Below are 21,907 nucleotides of genomic sequence, written 5' to 3' on the forward strand. Positions count from 1 at the left end.
TTAATTTTAATTTTGGATTTAATTTACACTAACATACTTATTTATTCTCCAGAGCAAATAATCGTAAGCTGATTTGACACTTTCATCAATCTTTCGCCATTTATTTTTAGGCCGTCACTGCTCATAGCCAGGCACATGTGAGCCGCAATAAGCATATGTTGAACTCAAGTGGTCCGCAGTATTGAAAAGTTTGCTTTTTTTTGCTATATTTTAACTTATTTAATTATTTTCTACACAAGTTTCGACATAATAGTAAGGATAAAAATATTCCTCATTCAAGCATACATTGTACGATCGGACAATAAATATCGTTGTGTTGTTTTTTTTATTTACATAAAATCCAATGGCGCGAGGAGAAGGGTGGAAATAACATTTCAACTTTCAAAATATCAGCTAAAGCTTCTGTTGTGCTGTACAAACACCCAGCCATTGTTCCACGCTCATTGAAGAGTTCTTCTTGGTGTGGACTGATGTTTCCTGGACCATCGTGAAGCATCGCGATAGATGTTCAGAAAGCCGCAGCAAAGCATGGTGCTAAATACAAACGCAAACTCCACATCAAGTTAAGACCCATTAGCAGGAAAACAAGGGAGAATAAAATTCAACAATATGTAAATACGGTTCGTTCGAGAGACAAACATTTTGGTTCACAATTGCTGTGCTGCGCCCGTACAGCGCAGAATAGGGGTTAAATGTTCCTTTTTTTTTATTTTCGGCCGAGCTTGAACTTTCAACGAAATTCATTTGGGCACAATAATGTAAACAAATCGAAGATTTTAACAACACAACGCTACCAATCGAACCACATTAAGCAAGAAATGAATTAAGCCAAATTGCAATCAAAATCATGATCCACTTGAGCAAGATTGTGGGTCGGGTGCGTATTGAAAAAGAAACAAAAAGTAAGCACCCGGGTGCACCACACATATTACACAAGCACTACCTTGAAAACACACCCTCGCCGTGCGATAATGCACACCGCAGGGAACCGCCTTGTAGAAACAGGTCGTCCATAACAAAGCAAATCGATTGCCATCAAATGTCGATTGATTTTCTATCAAAAACAACTGCCATGAAGCGCAGCGCGACACATACACACACGTCGTTCCTCTTCCTGCAAAACCCTTCCGACCCTGAAACGGCCCCGAGTGTGTTAAATTTCCCGTTTCCTTTCCCGGCTGTTACCCCGTTGAGCGAAGTCAGTTTTTGCGACCCCAAACGCACTACACCGAGAGAACGAACGAAGCCTTCCTCTCCACACAGTCACATTCTAAACTACATTCCAACTCAACCACACACCGAACCCCACAAAACCGATCACCGATGGGGTTTTATTATTAGAAAATGTATTTAATATTCATTTTCGCTGTTAACGCTCTATGGATATGCTTGTTGAGAGGTGGGCTATGGTGTGGAGGCTGCTATTACTGATACTACACCTAACCCGTCTTACGAATCGAGTCACATTCGACAAGAGACAACTGCATGGTGATTGTTTGACTTGAAAAAACTAGAACACTTTTACTTTTCTACCGGCCATTACTGGAGGCACGGAAGAGATCGTGGCACGGACACAAATTGCACCCGAGTTTCCACGGTTCAATGATGGTGGGTCTCCGGAATGGAAGGTGCACATTGGTTACTCGCTAATCAATCTCAATCAAATATAAAACGATGCACACGCAATACCCAGAGGCCGCCGCCCATTCATCTCCCATTCGCTTTCGGTGCACACATTTAGTGAGTTGTGCCTGCAGCCGATATCGATCAGCCAGTGGTGAGTTAACTGCTCCCCCAACTGTCTTACTGTGCGCAAGTGCCGTCATACGGCACTAGAAATCATTAAGTTTCGAGGTAATTATTATTATTCATTTGTTTTTTTTTTTTTGTTATGTAAAACTTCCTTGCAATGGCATTGGATCGGTTTGGTTTTGTTTTTAATCTTGTAAACGGGCACTTCAAATCAATCAACCATAAACCGTAGTGAAGGTGGAATTGATTCTACTGGACCAATGGTACAACGCAACGATATACCCCTTCTATTTCACAACCCAGGGGAACCGTGAAACCGTTTCTGAACCGTGAAATGTCACTAATTAATATACCAAATAATATCAGAATATTTATAACACCTGAGTTATAGGTCTAAATACACACTGTTTTGTCGAGTTCCGGTACCAACAATAACGAAGGAATATTATATTTTTATATAAAAATAAAAATATAAAAATAAAAATATAAAAAAGTATAAAAATATTATATTTTTGCAAAAATATTCGTACAACACTTAAACATGTATGGGATAGGGGAGCAAAGTGACCCCGTAACTGTTATCCATTATTCGTAAAATATTTTCACATTCATATTCATACATGTTCATCTTATCGCATATTGTTACAGCGGATCTCTCCCATTCCTAGGCTTCGCGGATAACATCGCCATCATCGGACGGACATCTGCGGTTGCGAGGCGTACACCCGACTGAAACGCGAGTGCGATAAGATTGAATTGAGGATCAATGCGACAAACACAAAGTATCTGCTTGCCGGAGGCTTTATTTATAGGGTCCGGCTGGGGAGCAGATTATCAGTAGACGGTGACGATTTTGAGTTATAGAAGAGTTCTAATACCTTGGTACGATCGGTACAAAATCCGTAAGCGCATTGTGATGGGGAATCGTGCCGCTTCACAAACTTCCAAGATCCAGAAGACTTCATCAACACATGAAATTCAGCATATATCGTACGTCCATATACGTATACGTCCGGCAGTACACTACGAATATGAGTCTTCGACTATGCTGGCCGAGGACGCCAATGACCAACGGGTTATGCTACCAGTGAAGCGGAAAACGATATTCAAGTGACTTGTATGTGGACAGCCTATTCCATGTGCACAACCTAAAATGACTTTACGGGCTGGGACGTCCAGTGTCATTCTCATGACGTGATCAGCCCATCGGAGCCTCATAAAGCTCGTCATTGTGGCGGCTCCTCCATTGTCCTTCCTCACATGCGGGGGCAAAAATCACGCTGAGCATCTTCCTCTCGAACGCGGCCAAGAGGGTTTCGTCAGTTTTGGACATAGCCCATGTCTAAGAGGCGTATGTGAGTACTGGAACTATATAAGTTCTATATAGTCCCAGCTTCGTTCGTCGCAGCAGGTGTTTTAAGTGAAGAATTTTCCTCAGACTGTAGTATGACCGGTTGGTAGCCAGTTATCAAAGTTATTGATTATCAAACATCAAAGTTATTGATGTTGTTAGCAGGGCCGCTGGTGGTGCCACCATCAACTTGGGTTTTGCCTCGTTAATCTCCAACCCAAGGTTTTCTGCCGCCTGCTCAATCCTTTGTTAAGCATCCGCTACGTAGGAGATCCGTAAACCAATGATGTCTATGTCATCAACGTATGGCCCATCTCCTTGGCGCATCTTGGTGGTAGCAAAAGGCTCTCAGAATTTACCATCCACCATCACGTGGCATGTGACGTTGGTCATTGTTATTTGTTATTTGTTATTTATTTTAAATTCAATGGGCCTCATGTGACCCCTTTGAAGCATTTTAAGATTAGTTTTACAATTATGATGACGATTATGAGAAAACAAATTAACAGAAGTTGACCGCACAGCACGAATACAGTTTAAAAACGCATAACGCGACATGTCAGGTTCGTAACGATCACAAACAGCATTAAACTCTGGGCACATAATTAAAAACGGATCAGAGGAACCGAAACGACTATGACTTTCCTCTACGTCAAGTAACATCCTAGCACGGAGCCTTCTAGCTGGGACGTATAGATTCAGTCTGGAGAGCAGCGTCGGCGAGTCAATTCGATAGTCAAGCAGCCCAGCAATAAATAATCTCTGCGCATTACAGTTCCGCTGTTTTAGCGACTCCAGGCCAAGTAATGCGCAGCGTCATTCGTACTAGTCTGGTAAGTTACATTTATTTAACATTACATTTATAATGTATCTCTACATCAATAAACATCATACCTCATTACGAGTTGAGATGGAAGATTTTATAATTATCAATACTAAATAAAATGAGTGATTACAATGCAGAATTAAATCCTTTGCTTATTTTTATAGATTGATAGCCTGCTTTACACTCCTCACATATTCTATTTCAATTTATTCACTTTTCATGCACAAGAAGAAGCCATGAAATACGTTTTTACTTATCAACTCCTTTCAAAACTCGCCTTAGAATTTATAGGAATGTAGAATTTTTCAAATTTTTCAATTTTTTCTAAATTTAAATTTAAAGATTTTAAAAATATTTCACAAGTGTACAGCACACCATGCCCCTTAGTCCCCTATAGAAATCTGCACACTAAAAAACCCGTTCGGTATTTTTACATTCACGAAAATCACCCCGAATGAAGGAAACCCTCTTACCACTCGACACTTGGCCAAAAACGGTCGAAACACAAAACATCCATAAAACGCCACCAAGAACCTTTTGACTCGCTAGACGAAGAAAACGTATCTCGCACGTAACGAAAATGTACGAAAACCATAAAACCGAACGCCGTCCAATACATTTATATATGTATGGTCAAGCAGTAAGACGGAGAGCTCATCGTTCGAAGCGATAACTTCCCTCTTATATGGGCTGGTTGGAGCCTCCAGGGCAGAGCAGAAGGGCAACTACATAAAAATCGTCTTTAGCTATGCGCTTTGGAAGAAGACTCTGCACGTCAATCAGCAGCATGAACACGCAAAAATTGCAACAGAAAAAATGCTTCGAAATATTTACCATTTACCGTCGTTAGGCGGAGTCTGTGTGTTTGTGTGGCTACGTGGAGGAAGACGGGCTTTACTGTCCATTTTACAACCCACTCACACACGGACAAACAATCGCATCTCGCACCAAGCAGTGATGCACATTAATGTGTACGTCAAACGCTTCAGGTAACTAGGGAAATCCCACCCATTGAAAGCGAATACAGCGACGAAGGAATTTAGGGGTGCACAACTGCAACTCAAGAACAGATAAAAAATGACAACGGAACAGGTTTATTCGGTGTGGAAGACATAAGTTTGAAGAATGTCGGATTGTTTTCTGTAGAAGTTGCTTGATAAGGAAATCGATACGCAGTGCAATACCCGTCTGTTGTAGAATGTCTGAGTACTCAAAAATAAGTGCATCAAACAAATCTAGAGAACGATCATGACCCAATTGCTTCATATAGGGGATGATCGAGGTTAGCGTTTCTTCATTGCCGACACTAAAATCAAACCAACTCCTCCAGTGATATAATAACCACTCTCATGAGTGGTGAGGGCAGCAGTGGTCTTCAACAGAAATATAAACCTCTCAACAGTGAAGACGAGTGACACGCCAGCGAAACACAAGTTGCATGCTGATAAGCAACTGAAACCACCTCTTGATATGATAATGCAGGAAGTGGTCTCATGGATCAGAAGAGCGCATCCAGCGGCACCTTAACTGGAATTTTTACTATCTCAATCCCGGGTGCCGCACTTCAAACGTATTATCGATTTGAAAATAAATGCATTAGAAACGTGACTCAATCACCAAATAATGCCGCCTCCCACAGGAGCAAGTTTTATGTATGCCTGTGTACTTACAATAAAGCATGCAAAAAGGTACCACCCACAACGGTGAAACGCATCACAGAGAGCATTATCTCTATGATCAGGCACAACCACAACAACAACAAAAATCATCTCTTTACGGATTGATGACACATGCACCAACAGGATGCAGTGCACTAGTGCTGACAGTTGATGAATGCACAAGCAATTACTTATTTAACAGGTGAGTCATAAAGCGGCAAACTAGCATTGCGAACGCTTACGAGAGGTACAATCTGTCGGGAAGAATTGAGTTTTGTTTGAGGCGGAGATGTACTTCACCCAGAAAATAAAAATTGATGGGTTTTGTTTGAGATTGTTAAGGGGTAACACTAACTCATATTTACAACGAAGTGTTCACATCTAAAAGTATACGTTTTCACCAGTGTACTAAAAATAATTTTTAAAACGCAAATACGTATGTGACATGATCCATATAGGAAACATATTTCTGTTTTTACAATAGTGACACTATGGTTAAAATCAACAAAAAAAAAATGATGAAATTGCTCTCAAAAACCATATTTCAGCATTAAGATGGCACGTAACTTTGCAAAAATCTACCATTTTTTAGCATATTCATGAAGATCTCATTTGATTTAAATGATTTTCCTGTCATTTAATCATGTCACCTTAAGAAAAAGATGGGTTTCCTTACGAAATCTCAAAAGAAATTCTGCGTAATGTTGCAGCCTGTTTGAAAAAGTTGAATATTTAAGCCATTTTAACACAGAATCAGGCCAATTTTTGTTACAAACCATTCGTAGAAGACCAGAGCACGTTTCGTATTATCTTACTACACATATCTTAAAATCTCCGTCTATATCTAATCCGGGTTCAGAATCGATTATTCTGGAACGTTATTGAATTAACCTTACACATTTGATCGTAAAACATTCAGACCGCTGGATGATATTTTGAATGGATTGGAAAAAACACCATTTCTGACAAAGCAATAAAACTTCACTAACAAAAAGAAATTAGTCTCAAAATATATGATTTCAAAGAATAAATAAAAAATGAGTCATGATAATTTGATAAATTCGCAGGATTTCTACCAATTCCTGGTACTGATTTGTTTAACGCTGGTCTGAGATACATGGTCTTGAATTGCATCGATATTCTTGAAACCTTAAGCTTCGAGGAGATGTAATACATATTATACTGTTATTACAGAAATTATTATACTGTTTCGAACATACTGTCTACGTATCGCCTGCTTTCAAGTCTTACTTGATTTGTATCGAAAAATTCATCTTAAAAACAAAATATGTAGCACACCACATCTCTGCATACTAAAAAATTACATAACACAGCAACGATCTTCCAGATAGCGGGGTATAGTAGTAATCCATTTAATAAAAATGTATTACTTTATGGTTTCATAAAATTCCAACATTATATAAAAAGTCGTCATCAAATGGAAGAACTTTCCTTGTCTAAAAAAACACAATAGTTAATCATATTACAAGATTTAAACACACATTAGTATATGCTTTAGTTTTATAATACTTTTAAAGCTAGCTTTTATTTGTAATCTCGTAAGAAACATTTCCGAATGATAGTTCATCATCCAGCAAAACTGTAGTACATTCTTATCGCCAACAATGTGCGGTTGACGTTGGCCTGTTACCGGCCACATATCACATCACAGCTCCCTTGAAACCACACAGAGCCACACTCGACTAGCAAAACATTCATTCATTGTCGACAGATAATCGGCCACAACACAGAAACCAGACCGACCACCCGTAAATCCATCAAGATACGGAACCCACAGCTTATCAGTGTGCGAGCATAAGAATGAACAAGCAACGGACCCCGTGCTGTGATGTGTTCGTGGGCATATACGTTCGTGCGGCGATTGTACAGTACGCTGTAGATCTGTCATACTTATGTGTGTTACGTGACGGGTTTTTGGTATGTGGAAAATGTGGCCGTTTTTTTTGAGACAATTTTTAATTATTATTTAATTCCTGCAACGTGTTCGTTTCGCACGAGAAGGCCACTTTCAACACCGGCAATTAGCAACTTCTGTGCCATGTGCGTTTGAAAATAACGTTACCAACAACCCCTCCCAGGGTCGTTGGAGATAAGATCGAAAGTGTGAAAAGCTAACGTACGCACAAACACACACATACGCACCCGCAAAACCATCCCGTGCCCATGGAAATTATCAGCTTTTCAATTTAGTGGTGTGAAAGAGAATCACTGATGGAAAATTTTGACTGCTGACTTTTCACAACCGTTCTTATCTTTTGACAGATTTGGCGTTTACACGAGATTCACGATAAGGTTCCCAAAGGGTCGATATTCTGTTCTGTTTCACAATTACCATATCGCAAGAAACTAACAGCTTTTTGCTGAGACAATTCCATCTGTGGACTTCAACTTATCAATTCATTCTTTGACGAATGTCTTTTTGAAACCTTTAATATTTTTCATATTGAAATACATCCCAAACAATTGTGTTATAATCTATTGTTCACAAAACCCCAAAAAGTCCTTTTTTGAGCTCCCAGTTCATATGACCACACGCCGAAAAACAGCTCAGGCAGAATGAATAACTCAACTTTACCCATTTAAAATACAGAGATGAACTAACGGATGAAGAGAAGAGAAATTTAATTCTTTTTCAGGATTTAAGAGATAAGGGAGCGACTTAAATCGTGAGTTTACTCTTGTGGGAGTTACTTGCGATTTAAATGGTGAGTTAAAGGTTCCCACAAGAGTTATTTCACAAGAGTAAATTCACGATTTAAATCGTGAGTTGAAAGGTCGTCGTGAAGAATTAAATCTTAATTATTTTGAAAGATTTAATTCTTTGGGGATCGCAAATCGCAAAGAGTTATAAATACTCTTCTTCGATGTTATGAATAACTCACTCCCTGGAAATATTTAAATCATTTACTCATTCTGAATCATCGTGCACATCACTGATGACACATATTTTAAATATGGTGATAATATGAACCTTTACATAAATGTTCCTAGTAATTCCCACGATTGTTTTACAAATATTGATCAGGAAATTATTAAGTGCGTATTGGAATGCATATTTAAAACCATTGTCAAACAACTGTTCTTTTAAAGAGCATACTAAATCGTCAATTCATGCTTCATCTTTCCGTTAGTAAACGGAACAGATGTATGTATTTATAGGGAACATACATCTGTTCATTACAGTACATCTGTACAGATGTATTTATAGGGAATTGGGGGGGTTTTGTCATAGAACCACGCGAGTGTGCTTTAACGTGATCACCAATAGCACCCATAAAAGACATACCGGTTCAACGAAAAATCATCAGTCAGCTCAGCACACATCACAGTAAGATAAAGAAACCTATGCCGTTGCATGTATGGTTGGTTCAAATTAGATGAATCTAAATAATTGAACTGAATGAATGAATCTGAATCTCAATTACATAGATTCAAGAAATCTGAAAGATTCAATTGAATGAAATGACCCAATAAAGCTGGATTAATGTAACTTCAGGGAGTCTATTTCTGTTTGTAATGACATCTCACTTAATATTCACATGAATGACTCTTCTCAAAAGATTCATTAAGTGCAACACTAGTTGCATGGCGTCTTTTCGACGATCGTGTTGAATAAACACTATTAGAAACAGGTTTGAATGAAAATTGATAAATGGCATTATTTGTTCGTTATCTTAACAGGGATTCTTCTCTTTTCGTTTGTTCCTTGATTTTGACGTTATCTACTGCCAGCTTCTCATACAAATTGGAAAGCCAGATAAACTTAGCGAAAGAGGTTTAGATTGTTTTCCTAATGAAAAGCTTCGGTCATCCGCTCGACAAATGTCAAAACAAAGCATTTTGCTAACTGATCAGAACCAGGTTAGACCATAGTTTCCGTATGCTAAAATGTAAACAAACATTTTTAATGAAAATTGTTTCTTTTGAAATGAAAAAGTTGGTTGTTTAACAAAAAAAAAAGGACTATTTTAATAATCTGATTATGATATTGTCTTTCTTTTTTTCGTTAGAACGGCCTGGCGCTATCGACTTATTTTACCACGTAGCCGGATAGTCAGTCCTTGCTACGGGGGATTGGCCCGGATGCTTCTCTTGCTTCTAAGCATATACACCTAGATTTTCTTGGTTCTTAACGATACTTTCTACAAAAAAATCCAACCCTCTCCCACTCCTATCACACAACTATCAATAGAATGGCGGATAGAAATCCGGATCCCTGTCGCACACCCTCTCTTACCAGTTTCCATATTTCTTCAGTTGAGGAGCAATTTGCTTCGGTTTGTTGGCCACCCCGCGCGCCAAGGATGTGGTGGCGTTGACAACCGGCGAGTTTACGGTCGCCGTCAAAGGCGCCGCCGTCGCTCCGTGCCGTTCGTCGTTATTGTGCGTGAGTGTGGGTGTCGCTTCCGAAGAGATGGGGAGATGCCGGGGCGTTCGGTCGCTCTTTTTTGTTTAACGCACAGGGATTACGCAGTATGAAACCCTTGTGTCACTGCGTGTGTGTAATTACCGGATGTATTAACTGTCGCTGCTACTACTGTTCCACTGGGCGCAAAAAAAAAACAATCCGTACAAGACAAAACAACACAACTGTTTGTCTGTTGTTTTTTCTTCTTAACACGTACTCACACTTAACTGCTGAAAACAGTGTATCAATGCTGGCTCGCCTTAACGTACACAGGAGAGGACTTATTCCTTCTTTTCGCGTGCACTTGTTCGACAGTGTTCGAACTATCCTTTTCTTTATTTTTCACCACTCCTTTTAGGGCCGAATTTATGGGATGGATGTCTTGCACACGTGTCCACTCCAGAGCTTCGCGCACAGGTGAAACAAAACACGTCAAATTGCACTCACGTGTGAAACAATCGGTGCCTTACTGCCGCTGTCGTCTTCTAGCACACATACACAAGTACACACACCACACATACACCAACAAAATTACACTGGCTGAACACACACACACTCAGGCTGGAACACCGAATTGGAGGGTGTAGGGTGAAATTCAATTTCTTAAAGAACAGAAAAAAATAATTATTAATTCACTTCTCCTAGCTGTTGCGCTACACTCACACAAACGAACGCAACGCCCATAAACACGATGTGCACACATAAAAAAACATCGCCGATAAATTATTCGTTTCGCATTTAGTGCGTAGATGGCAATATATTTATAGGGAGCGCAGCACACGATGAAAATTTTATTTTCCTCGGTTGGCTTAACCGCCGCCGGAAAAGAGTCGAATCCATAATTCCGAACTGGCCTTTGCGCCCCACGTGCCCGCGCCCCGGTCCGATTGGTGTAAAACACACCGCGACGTCGATTGCGAACCGGAAACAAATAATTGAACAACACACCAACGATTGGAGCAGAGTGCCGCGCGCGCGTTCGCACACGAAACTCGCAAACGTACACACACAGCCACACGTTACTGTTGATATCGGTACAGCTTGCACTCGTTGTACGTAGGAAAGAGAAAGGGCACCTGTCTGCTTGACACTGTTTTTCTTCCTTTATTTCTACAGCAACCCGCGCGCACACACAGAAGTAATGAAAAAGCCGGTAAAACCACACCGAAGCAAAAAAAACACACACACACACACAAACGGAACGCACTACGAACGCTTATCGCAATGGGGAATATATTTTCCACCGTCCTCTACCTCTTCTTCTTTGCTCTGGCAAAGAGATCCGTTTCGTGGTCGCTCTTTCGGACAAGTCGAGCTCTGTAGAACGTGTTATGTGTGTGCTCGCACACACTTGTTTCCTCACATGTTTTCAAATATTGTACGTGTATTTAACCACACTTTGTGCCAGCGTTTGTCCGGATCGGCACGGGGAATTCTCACCTCCGGGTCATATCGAACTGAGCGAAGTAATACACGTTTTTTATGTTCTAACCCACACACAACGTACTGTTCCCAATAAAAAAAAAAACAACTATCTTTCCTCGCATACTTGGACGAGGATTTGTAGCGTAGCGAAATTTGGTACTTTTAATAACTCTTTTCAACGCCAGAGGGGGGAATAATCCGTCTAGTTGGCTTGCAAGAAAGATATGGGATGATTTTGCTTACTGCATGTACACCACCACTACTATTACCGGGCGCAAATCAAGAAGAATATGGCATAACATAACAATTCCACTTGACGCTGTGTGTAGTGGTGTGTGATAATATTTGCATCTCTCTCTCGTTGTACCTTTCTTTCTTTTTTCCCCTCTCTCTATCTCTCTCTCTCTCTTACATTTATTCCCCTGCTCGTTCATCCCGTGCACTTGACTGATTTTATCTGACAGTTTTTATCTGTCAAGTGTACAAAGGAGATGGCGAGAGATAAAAAGTCAAACATCTCCTTTGACCACTGAGCCAGAGAACTTGTCAACTTGCTGCTTTCACTATCGCTAAACTCTCCACCAAACGATAATTGTACGATTGTTGCATCATTTTCCTGGACTTTATTTCCTTTCAATTTTTCTTATAGTTGCTATATAAAATGAATTGTCAAGTTCGTGAAAGACTATCCAGAAAAATGACCTTTTATTCTGAAAAAAAAGAGATTTACAACGCCTAATTTTGTTCACAATTTACCCTCTGCCGGTACCATTTCCATTCATTGGCACCGGGCTCATTCCCTCCGTCCCATAGATAGCCCATCAAAAAGGTTGTTCTTCCATTTGTTAATTTATCCAAATTGCTCAATGATGATAATTCACGCCTAGTGAATGAATGTGTGCCAGTCGTGATCCGGTGTTAGTGAATGAACGCAAGGGGTCATCATTAATCAACCACGTCATCTTTTCCCGCATCACATTCACCGCCCCTCTCATGTCCAGAAATTGGAACCGATACCGAAAAGTAACACTGTTTTCATACAATTCCTATCACATTTGTCCATTTGCTCTCGCAGAACAATTTCTATCTTAAAACCTGTTCTTTAGCTAGCAGCACAAACAACAACTTTTTTTTGCCTTATTATCGCTAACATTTGACAACTATTCCTCACCGAAACTGGCACAAAATCTGCTCAACACCCATTGCCGACGGTTTGCGACGGAACACACTGCGCCACGACCACCGACGAATTATTGGCAATCCATCTCATCGCCCCAAACACCTATACCAACTAGTCAAGCTCTCCTGCTTCTACTTGCACGTTGAAGCAGAATGTGTCAAACGGAATCAGTAAAATTGAACCAGCCCCCATCGATGTGTGCGCCGCACGATTGCGTTATTTTCACACACATTCAAGACGACACGCGCTAGTTGCCCTTTCCTACAAGCACACACACCTCTGGGCAGTTTGTGCATGGGGTGGGGAAGGGTAATAGATGTGTCTCTGCCGATCATGGTGGGGAGAGTACGAGAAGAACAACAAAAAAAAAACGAAAAACAGAGGACACACAACTCGAAATGACAGAAGCGCGGGAGCCAATATGGCCGAAAGGCGAACGAACCAACACACGAGGTGTGTGTGTGAAACGATTGAACAAAATTAACCAGCAAGAAAGAAAAGAGTGCCGGGCCAGAGAGCGAGACTACAGCGGTGAACATCGTTCAGCAGGCAAACACACGGGGGGCCTGCTTGAACTCTCTTCCTTTCCGAACTGCATTTGACATTTAGATGGGGCATAGTGGAACCCGAAAACGAAACAGTACAAATAAAACTAAAGCAAGTTGCAATCAGTTAGACCACGGACTTTGCACTCTTTTGTTTTCAAAAAGTAATGATTTTGAGATAGTTTATGGCGGTTGCTGAGATTCGGATCTTTGGAAATGATGAGCCAACATTTGTTCAATGCAACAAACTGAGCTGTTCTATACCAGACCTGTGAAACGCTACGATGCTATGGCGGCCGGGTAGTGTATTGCTAGCATCCCCGGTTTTCTCACCACAGGATCGGTTCTAAATCCCATCCAGACCAATCACAGAACCGATACACAGGATTAACTATCCAGGTACGGGGAAATAAAGTAAAAGAAAGTTAGAAATGACAGCCATGACCTAGTAGGTCGTTATGTCGTGAAAAAGAATACATCTTCTTCCCTTTATTCGTGAATAGGATTATATATTCCTATATCTATAATGGATCATCCCTCACTCTCGTACTCAGAGTCCGTACTGGACGGTTGAAGTATAAACATGGACAAAGGGTCAGACAAAATTATGTCATCAAATCAGGTTAAGTGTAAAGGTTTTAAGTTATAAACTGAGAGGAATTCGCTTATTTATAGTAGCTTCTATCTATATAACTAACAAAAGCTCCATTTGTTTGTTTTCTATTGTTTCGTTGCAGTTTCGAGTTGCCATCGATGGTCCGGTTTTCAAGAGGCATATAGGCACAATAGCACTGCCACATCATCATCAGTCATAAAAGGTCTGATATAAATATACAGTCGATACCGGAGATACGCGAAGATACTGAGATAGATTTTTATCCGCGTAAGTCGAGAACCGCGTATCTCGAATATTGGCTGTATATGACCAAGGAGAAGCAACACAATACAATGGAGTTAAGATATGTTGCAGAAAACATTTTTTAACAGCTAATGTTCACGCAACATTTTCATAGTCCTAGTCCTTGGTAGTACAAGCAAGAACTGGCTCGCAAACGAAATATAACACTAACACGCTTTCAACAATCCATTCTTTTCATTTTAATAATGCATTTGAACAGAAAATAATACATTATTGCCAATTATAATATGAACTACAACAGTTTTCCGTTTTTCTTTTACAAATATCCTTGATAACTGTTCGGCAGAACTTCTGCCTCGATGACTTGAACCGCTGCACTACGAGTTTGACTAATACTTAACACGCACACACCCATCTGTACGTATCGTACCATCGCATGTATCTCTTTCTCTCTCCCTCTCCTTCTTCACATTGACACTAAATTGACTTGGGAGACTCATGCTGTATGTGTTTGGCCATTGCACACCAAAATAAGTGAATGCAAAATGTGCTCACGCGATAGTGTACGGCACTCGCATACATACACTACAGCTATATGTAAAAAGTAATTCAATTCTACTGTTGCATAGCGCGCTGAGTAGCTCTTCGTCATTCGTTAGTTGCATTTAATGCATACAATATGTGTAATTTTGGTTTAAAAAACCAGTTAATCATATGAAAAATATGAACGAGCAATTCTATTCCTATGTTTATGATCTGTGAACACGGTTGTGGCGTTTGATGTGTAAGGAAATTAATTTACAAACTGATAAGTTCATATTATAATTCATACTTGAATTATTGGGCTTCATAATAACTCTCCAACATAATAACAATTAAGCATCTGAACAATAAACGTACAAAGCAAGACATGTTGAAACGAAAGCTTCTTCAACATGGTGAAAATGCATTAATAATAATAATTCATCAATCAGAAATTAAATTAAATCAAGGCATGATATTATGAAATCAAAATGCTATAAATATATTAAAGGCCGTATCACACGATGGCTTTTTAGTGGTTAATTTCTGTCAAACCGCGTTTGACAGATTTTAGTCATTCGAAGAAAAAGACATTCGACATGACCAATTCTATTTTGCCATCGGATGGTGTTTTCTGTCAAAGTTAAAATTGTGTGTAAACATCAACCGTTTGGTGTGGGAATCATAGTCGTTCTCGGGCCGATCATTTCAACAGTGATGTTTCGTTCAATGAGATGTGAATAAACCATGCTTTTTGTTCTAGAAATAAATTAATGACAGAAAAAAAACCTTTGGGCCAGGCTCAATGTATTACACGGTGCAGGTGGAACTTTGCGTCAAAGTGCGGATTTTAAAAGAAAATAATCAGCCAAAAAACGCTCATGTATTTCGGGTTTAAAAGGTAATAATAACAGAAAATGAGCAAACACTAATTGTAAAAAAATCAACGAGCTAAATACATAATAATAATTAAAATTATGGTTACTATTTTCAAGCAGTTCCCTTATTAAATTCTCAAAACAAATAGACTGGCACAACATTACACGCAATCTTAATTTTTTTCTTCAAAACTGCACCTATCAATACATGGTTTATGGGCATTTTCATAATGTTGAAGAATGTGTGCCAGTGATATTAGATAACTTTTTATAGTTTTTCCTCTGCACCCACGAAACCGAAACACACACGCGGCGGTTCGGTTTGGTTCCCTCCCCCAAGGGTGGGATGTCTGCATTATGCTGCGCTGCTGATGTCTTTTAGTGATTCCAACCACTACACACAAAGCAAACAGTGAGACCGAAGGATCTTTCGTGTAACGTTGCGGGATTACTCTGTGTGAGTGCGTTTAATTCTTTTTACCGGCATTTTTTATAACACTATGGCGACACGCCAAGGTTAAGTTTTTTTTCTAGGTAGGAATAATTATTTACCCTGCCATGAGTATATTTTTCGCTTGCGTACACATTAATCACTATAAAATGCGTATCCATGGATACATTAGCGTTGCAAAAAATGTTATTTGAAAGTTACTCATCTTTAACGAAGAAATAAACAAGGACATGTCACAAAATAAACGCAAATGTAGTACAATTTTCATACAAATAAATTAAATCCATCAAAAACCCATCCACCAAGCGAATCGAACGAAAAAAAAGCCCGTACAGATTGCGTATGCACAAATTTTCTTCGCTAGCCGATGGAATTATTCACTCACACACATTATTCCACCAGCAACGTGACACACTGGCCGATCGCACACTACCGCGATATGCGATGTGAAAAACAACACCAAAAAAGAGATTGGAAAACAAGTTGAGAACAGAATATGGGCACTTTGGCAAACCGCTGACCTCTCTTTCCCTCCTCAGATCGTTCAACTCACACAACCACATCTACAGCTGATGATGTCGAGTAAGCGAACGTGTGACACGCACACCAATCGTTTGCCTCGAAACACAAAAAAATGAGTTAAAAATATAATCCCTCTGGTGGGGAGCAAAGCAATGGAAAGAATTAAAACTGTTGCTAGAAATAATATTCATAAAAATCTTTTCGCTAAGACAATGCGAGTTCGAATGAGAGAAACTGAGAGAAAAAATGTAATTCTCACACACTTTCTCACTAATGTTCAGCGAATTGCACACATCTCAGCGAACAGGGTTTGAAACCCTACTACGGGCAAGTATTTTCTCTGCTTTTCTACACTAATAAACGCACACACACACGCACACCACCTGCATATTTCAACTGATAAATGCGCGCACTCACACAGCTGTGAGCAGTAGCGAAAAAATCCCACATTCCCTTTTAGGTGTTTCGAAAATTGGGTGAAAATTTCTAAATTCATCCGTCTCACATCGCACGGGTGAGTGTGAGTTGTGTGCGGTGAGAAGTGTTTTTTCCCCACATCATATCATTTTGAAGCTGCTCACTGTGGGGCGAGATAAATTTAGACGTTTTAAGCTTTCAACTCTTTGTCCCCCTTTTATCCGTTGCCATTTTCCTTACAAGGTAAAAATTCATCACGCTTTTTTTGGTTGGCATATGACTTTTGCGGTGGTTGAGAGATGAACGTTTTCTGTGCATTGCCACTCTGTTCGTAGAAGGGAACATTGTATATCCCGTGTACACGGTTCTACACACGGTAGCACACAGCATATCACACACCACCACACACTTTATCGACTGAACACACGCAGGCACATTCGCTCTCCTTCTCGCGCGCAACGGGATAGGGAGCGTTCGCTCTTTTTCTTTCCTTTTGCAACAAGGGCTCACCACTTGTGCCATATCACACATCATCGTCATATCCTGTTTTGCGATCGCGTACGTTCCATTTTCACTACCTTCACGCGGGATGGGCACACGGGTTATTGGCGTGCGTGAAATCATTCGCGTGCACACACAACGATGAAATAAATCTCACCGGAAATTCAACACTGCATAATCAAAGGTTGGCGCTGCCACGACAAAAAGCACCCATGGTCGAAAGACGACCGGACCAACCACGAATGAAAGAGGCAACTCACTCGCGCACTGTCCGTGTGAGGAGTTTGAACTGTTGTGCGAGAGAATGGATCTCGCACCGTCTGGCTCTGTGTGCTCCGACAGGGTCTCGCACACAACCACACTAGAGCACACGACCCGCACCCGCAATGGTGTGTGCGCGCCTGGTTCGCTACCAGTATAGGAGGGCCGGATTTCTGTTCATCTTCGAAACAATCCTCGGCGAAACTGAGTCGAGCTACACAACATGATAATTGTTTCGTGCACGATTTTAACAGGCCACTAATTTCTTTCCAAGTGGTACAAGGAAAAACTGCAGAAGGGTAAAATTTCTTCTCCATTCTTATAAAATACCACCACACGAATGAACGGCTCGGAACGGCGATAACTAAAATTCACCAAGAATTACAGAAGCCTAATGTCATATTCATAGGATATACCACCCGAAAAACTTATTCTATTCAACACCTGTTTTATGCATTTCATTTCTACAGCATGAAAAACCGTTTTACCACAATCTGGAGGATTTGTGTTTCAATCAACTATTCCACCGGATAAAAATGAGACACATATTTGCCATCAGTCAATACATCACACGCACACACCTACGTACACGCGCGCACTGTCTCGAACCATCGGCCAGCTACGATGGTGTATACGGTGTGACTTGGTGTTCTGGTTATGGCTACCCGTTGCAATTGCATTTCAATCGTGGCAATCCCGCTGGAACCGTTTTTCACCTTTTAACACGCTTCCGGGTAAAAGTACGATTGAGGTGCGTTAGAACGGGCGTAATACAATGCGCACAACCGTTTTATGATTGCTACTAACCGATTATTGTCTTTTTCTGCACCGAAATACGAAGGAGAAACTTCCAAAACACACTCGTCGCGCACGGCACCTTCCGAGCAAAGTACCCAATTAACGCATCGCTGTGAGCAATTTGACAGTAGATTCTTTCTGCGGGCCGCTCCCCAGTGAACATTTTTACGGCGGGCTTTTGACATTTCCACTACAATAGTCCAATCAACGTTTCGTGCCAAGGTAAATAAAGGAATTTTTATCGTACGACCTAAATTGAACTGCCAAACAGCATTGTTGTGCGAATTCAACGCGATTTATTGGTCATAATAATATCATATTATGAAATTGCCTGATAAAAGAGAAATGATTGCTCTTTTTTGAGAAATCATTTTCATGTTCGGCTCAAAACACTACAACATTAACCATCTATGGTTGATGGCAACGAGCTGATTCAAGCTGGAATGGCAGATGACTCTTGAGTGGTCGAATGCCCAGGTCATAAGCCAAATAAAGAAGCGGCAAGCTTTTGAATATAAATAATAGGCGCTTTGTCTACCCTACATAGAAGGATACATCTCTGCTTAGAATAGATGAAGAAGGTAATAAAAACTTATGTGCTGTTTAACCTCCAAATAACAATCGTAGCCAACTTTAGTAATGTCCATGGAGTCGTTTAAAGTTAGTAGTATTTTGCTGATTTGCAAGTGTTTTGTTCATCGTTCAAAAACGAAACGTTACAAACCGCAATAATTCTGATTCTGGTTGATAAAGTTAAGGAAATATACTCTCTTATTTTATTATTTTTTTCTGTTTTTCTGTAGCATTTAAATTTGAGCGTTATGTGAAAACTCGTAAAAAGAAGTACTCATTCCAATACACCCTCTTTGACGCATCTATATGACTGACTTCATAATTGCTGTGATGATTGAATTGATTCGCAAACAAATTCATTGTGCCATACTGTACATCCTAGCCATAACCTTTTTGCGTAATGACATAGAGCAAACTAAGCACTTACCTGTAGAACTGATTGATCTGCTTGCACCAGCCGATTGCACGATCCGTTGTACTTTTGTCATAACGGAATTACTGGCACGATGAGCACCATCACCACCAGATAACGTGGGCTGCTGATCCGGGATTGTATTGGCACAAGATATTACACTTCCACTATGAATATAACTATCACTACTGTTATCACCGCTGGTTTTTGTCACGCTTGGATCTACCTCCACGACCGTTCTGATCGCCTCTGTGGCGCCAAGTAGTTCACTGCCAGCATTTATTCCGATGGCACTCGCAAAACCAGAATCACATCCAGGAACAGTCTGGATATCGTTTGGAGCGTGTATGACTGCACAAACCCGTCTGCTATTGCTATTGGGCGAATCTTTTTTCACCTTTATGTTCACAAATCCCGAATCCTGTCCATGGCTGCTATTGGATTTGGGAACGCTACGGTTCCCTTCGGTCCGGTTCGCTACCGATGGTAGGCTGCCAGTTTCAACTACTGGTACTGACGGTTCTTCATCCCCTCCGATAGTGTGGCGGTGATGTTCAACGCTACTACCAGCTCCACTGCTGCTGGGATCAGGTGGTAAAGCGGTCAGTTCCAGGCCGGACCCGCCGACCGTAGCTACTAGCGGAACCGAAGTAGCTTTGTTGTACGTGAGCAGCTCGTCAACACTAGCGATCGTTTGAATGGATGGTCCAGCGGTGATCCCCGCTGGCGTTGATAGATTCGTTGCGGTCAGTACTGACGGTTGAGCTACCAGGGGTGCTGCTATAGGTGTCACCTCATACGTGATGCAACTGACCGGTGTTGGAGTAAGCTGGAAACAGAAATTTATTTCAGAGTGATATTACTAAGTTTATGTCGCAATGTGTAAACACATTTTTGATTATTTTATATAAGTAAGCAAGTTGTATCTAGAGTGTCTTAGATGATGGTAGTGGTGTAAACTAGGGATGGGAAAAGTTCCTAAAAAAAGGAGTGGTTCGAATCTGTTCACTCCTTAAAAGGAACCGCTCCAAAAGGTTTTTTTACCTGACTTTTTATCACCCGTAGGAGCGGGGGGGTGGGGGGGGGGGGGGGTGGAGGGGTTAACTTGTTGTGTATGTTTGAATATAAGGTATACCATTATTTTTTCGGTTTATTTTTACCGTTCATTTTACCATTTTATTTTCATTCCCAATCACATGCCATATTTTTCTACTTTTCATCACTTTATCCTTATAATTTATCATTTTTATCCATGAATCACTTTATAGTTCAATGTTTGGAAGGAGCAATTTTTGGACCATCGTTCCAAAGAGCGGTTTTTGGACCATCGTTCCAAGGAGCGATTTTTGGACCGGCGTTCCAAGGAGCGATTTTTGGACCATCGTTCCAAGGAGCGATTTTTGGACCATCGTTCCAAGGAGCGATTTTTGGACCGTTGTTCCAAGGAGCGATATTTGGAACGGTTTCGAATTGATTGTGATTTCAGTTGCATAAATATAGGCGTTTAAAATAATATTAGGGTTCAGTTATCTAGTTGGGTTGAATTACAATGATCTTTTCACTATCACAAGGTCAACGACATGTCTAAATTGTGCCAGGCATGTTTCATAGAGTTTCGCGGATTCGGATGATGCGGCAACGTATTAAACAATATGATCTGAATGAATTAAAATTTTAATTAATCTATTTCTTTGGAACGATAGTGTGGCAGAAAATATTTTTAAATTTTGCTCAATAGCTGTTTATTCATTAGTGACGGTCAATTTAACCAGCAGCTGTAAATGTGTACGCCCGCATAGTATGCAATCACGTGCACCACCTCATGGTGGATGCTTTCTATTGCATTTGCATTAATTCAATAAAAGGAAAGAATGTAAGAGAAATAGCGTATAAGTTTATCAGCGGTTCAATAAACTAAAACTGAAAACACTGCGTACACTATGAAAACGAAACAGCTGGGATGGCATTGCATACATTTAGGCGCTCTCCGAAATGAGCCACAATTCAATCATGAAACAATACTTATTTTTTCATAATAATAATATGATCATACGTCCATACTATCAAATTACTACATCGATCAACAGTTAAAGTTAATATTACTCAGATCGCTAATACAGTCAAGCTGTCGGCTCTTTCTCTCTCTATTTTCTCAAACAGTTTCATTTTCAATTAATTCTTCACGTTACATACGTAGCGTGTGAACCAAAGCAAAGCGAATGATTTGTTATACGTCACAAGAGACATCAAACGAGCGAGTTAAACGTTATCCATCCTGCTTCTGCGGCCCACCATCAGGACATCACGGGCGAGGCAGCCAGATTTCGACGAACAAAGAAAATCTTCGCAATGCGTACCTGTTGATTGGAAATCGATTTTCCCGAGGGAACTGGGAACAGATGCAACAAGTGAACGTGGCGCAAGCTATTAGCCCCACAGATGGCAGCACCGGATTTTGGTAGGTTGAATAGGCGTCCCTGTTTAACATTCACGCCAACACATCCCGTACACATTTTCCCCTTGTGTACACTTGTCGAAGGACATCAC

This window comes from Anopheles marshallii, chromosome 3 (genome assembly GCF_943734725.1).
Source record: "Anopheles marshallii chromosome 3, idAnoMarsDA_429_01, whole genome shotgun sequence".
NCBI lineage: Eukaryota > Metazoa > Arthropoda > Insecta > Diptera > Culicidae > Anopheles > Anopheles marshallii.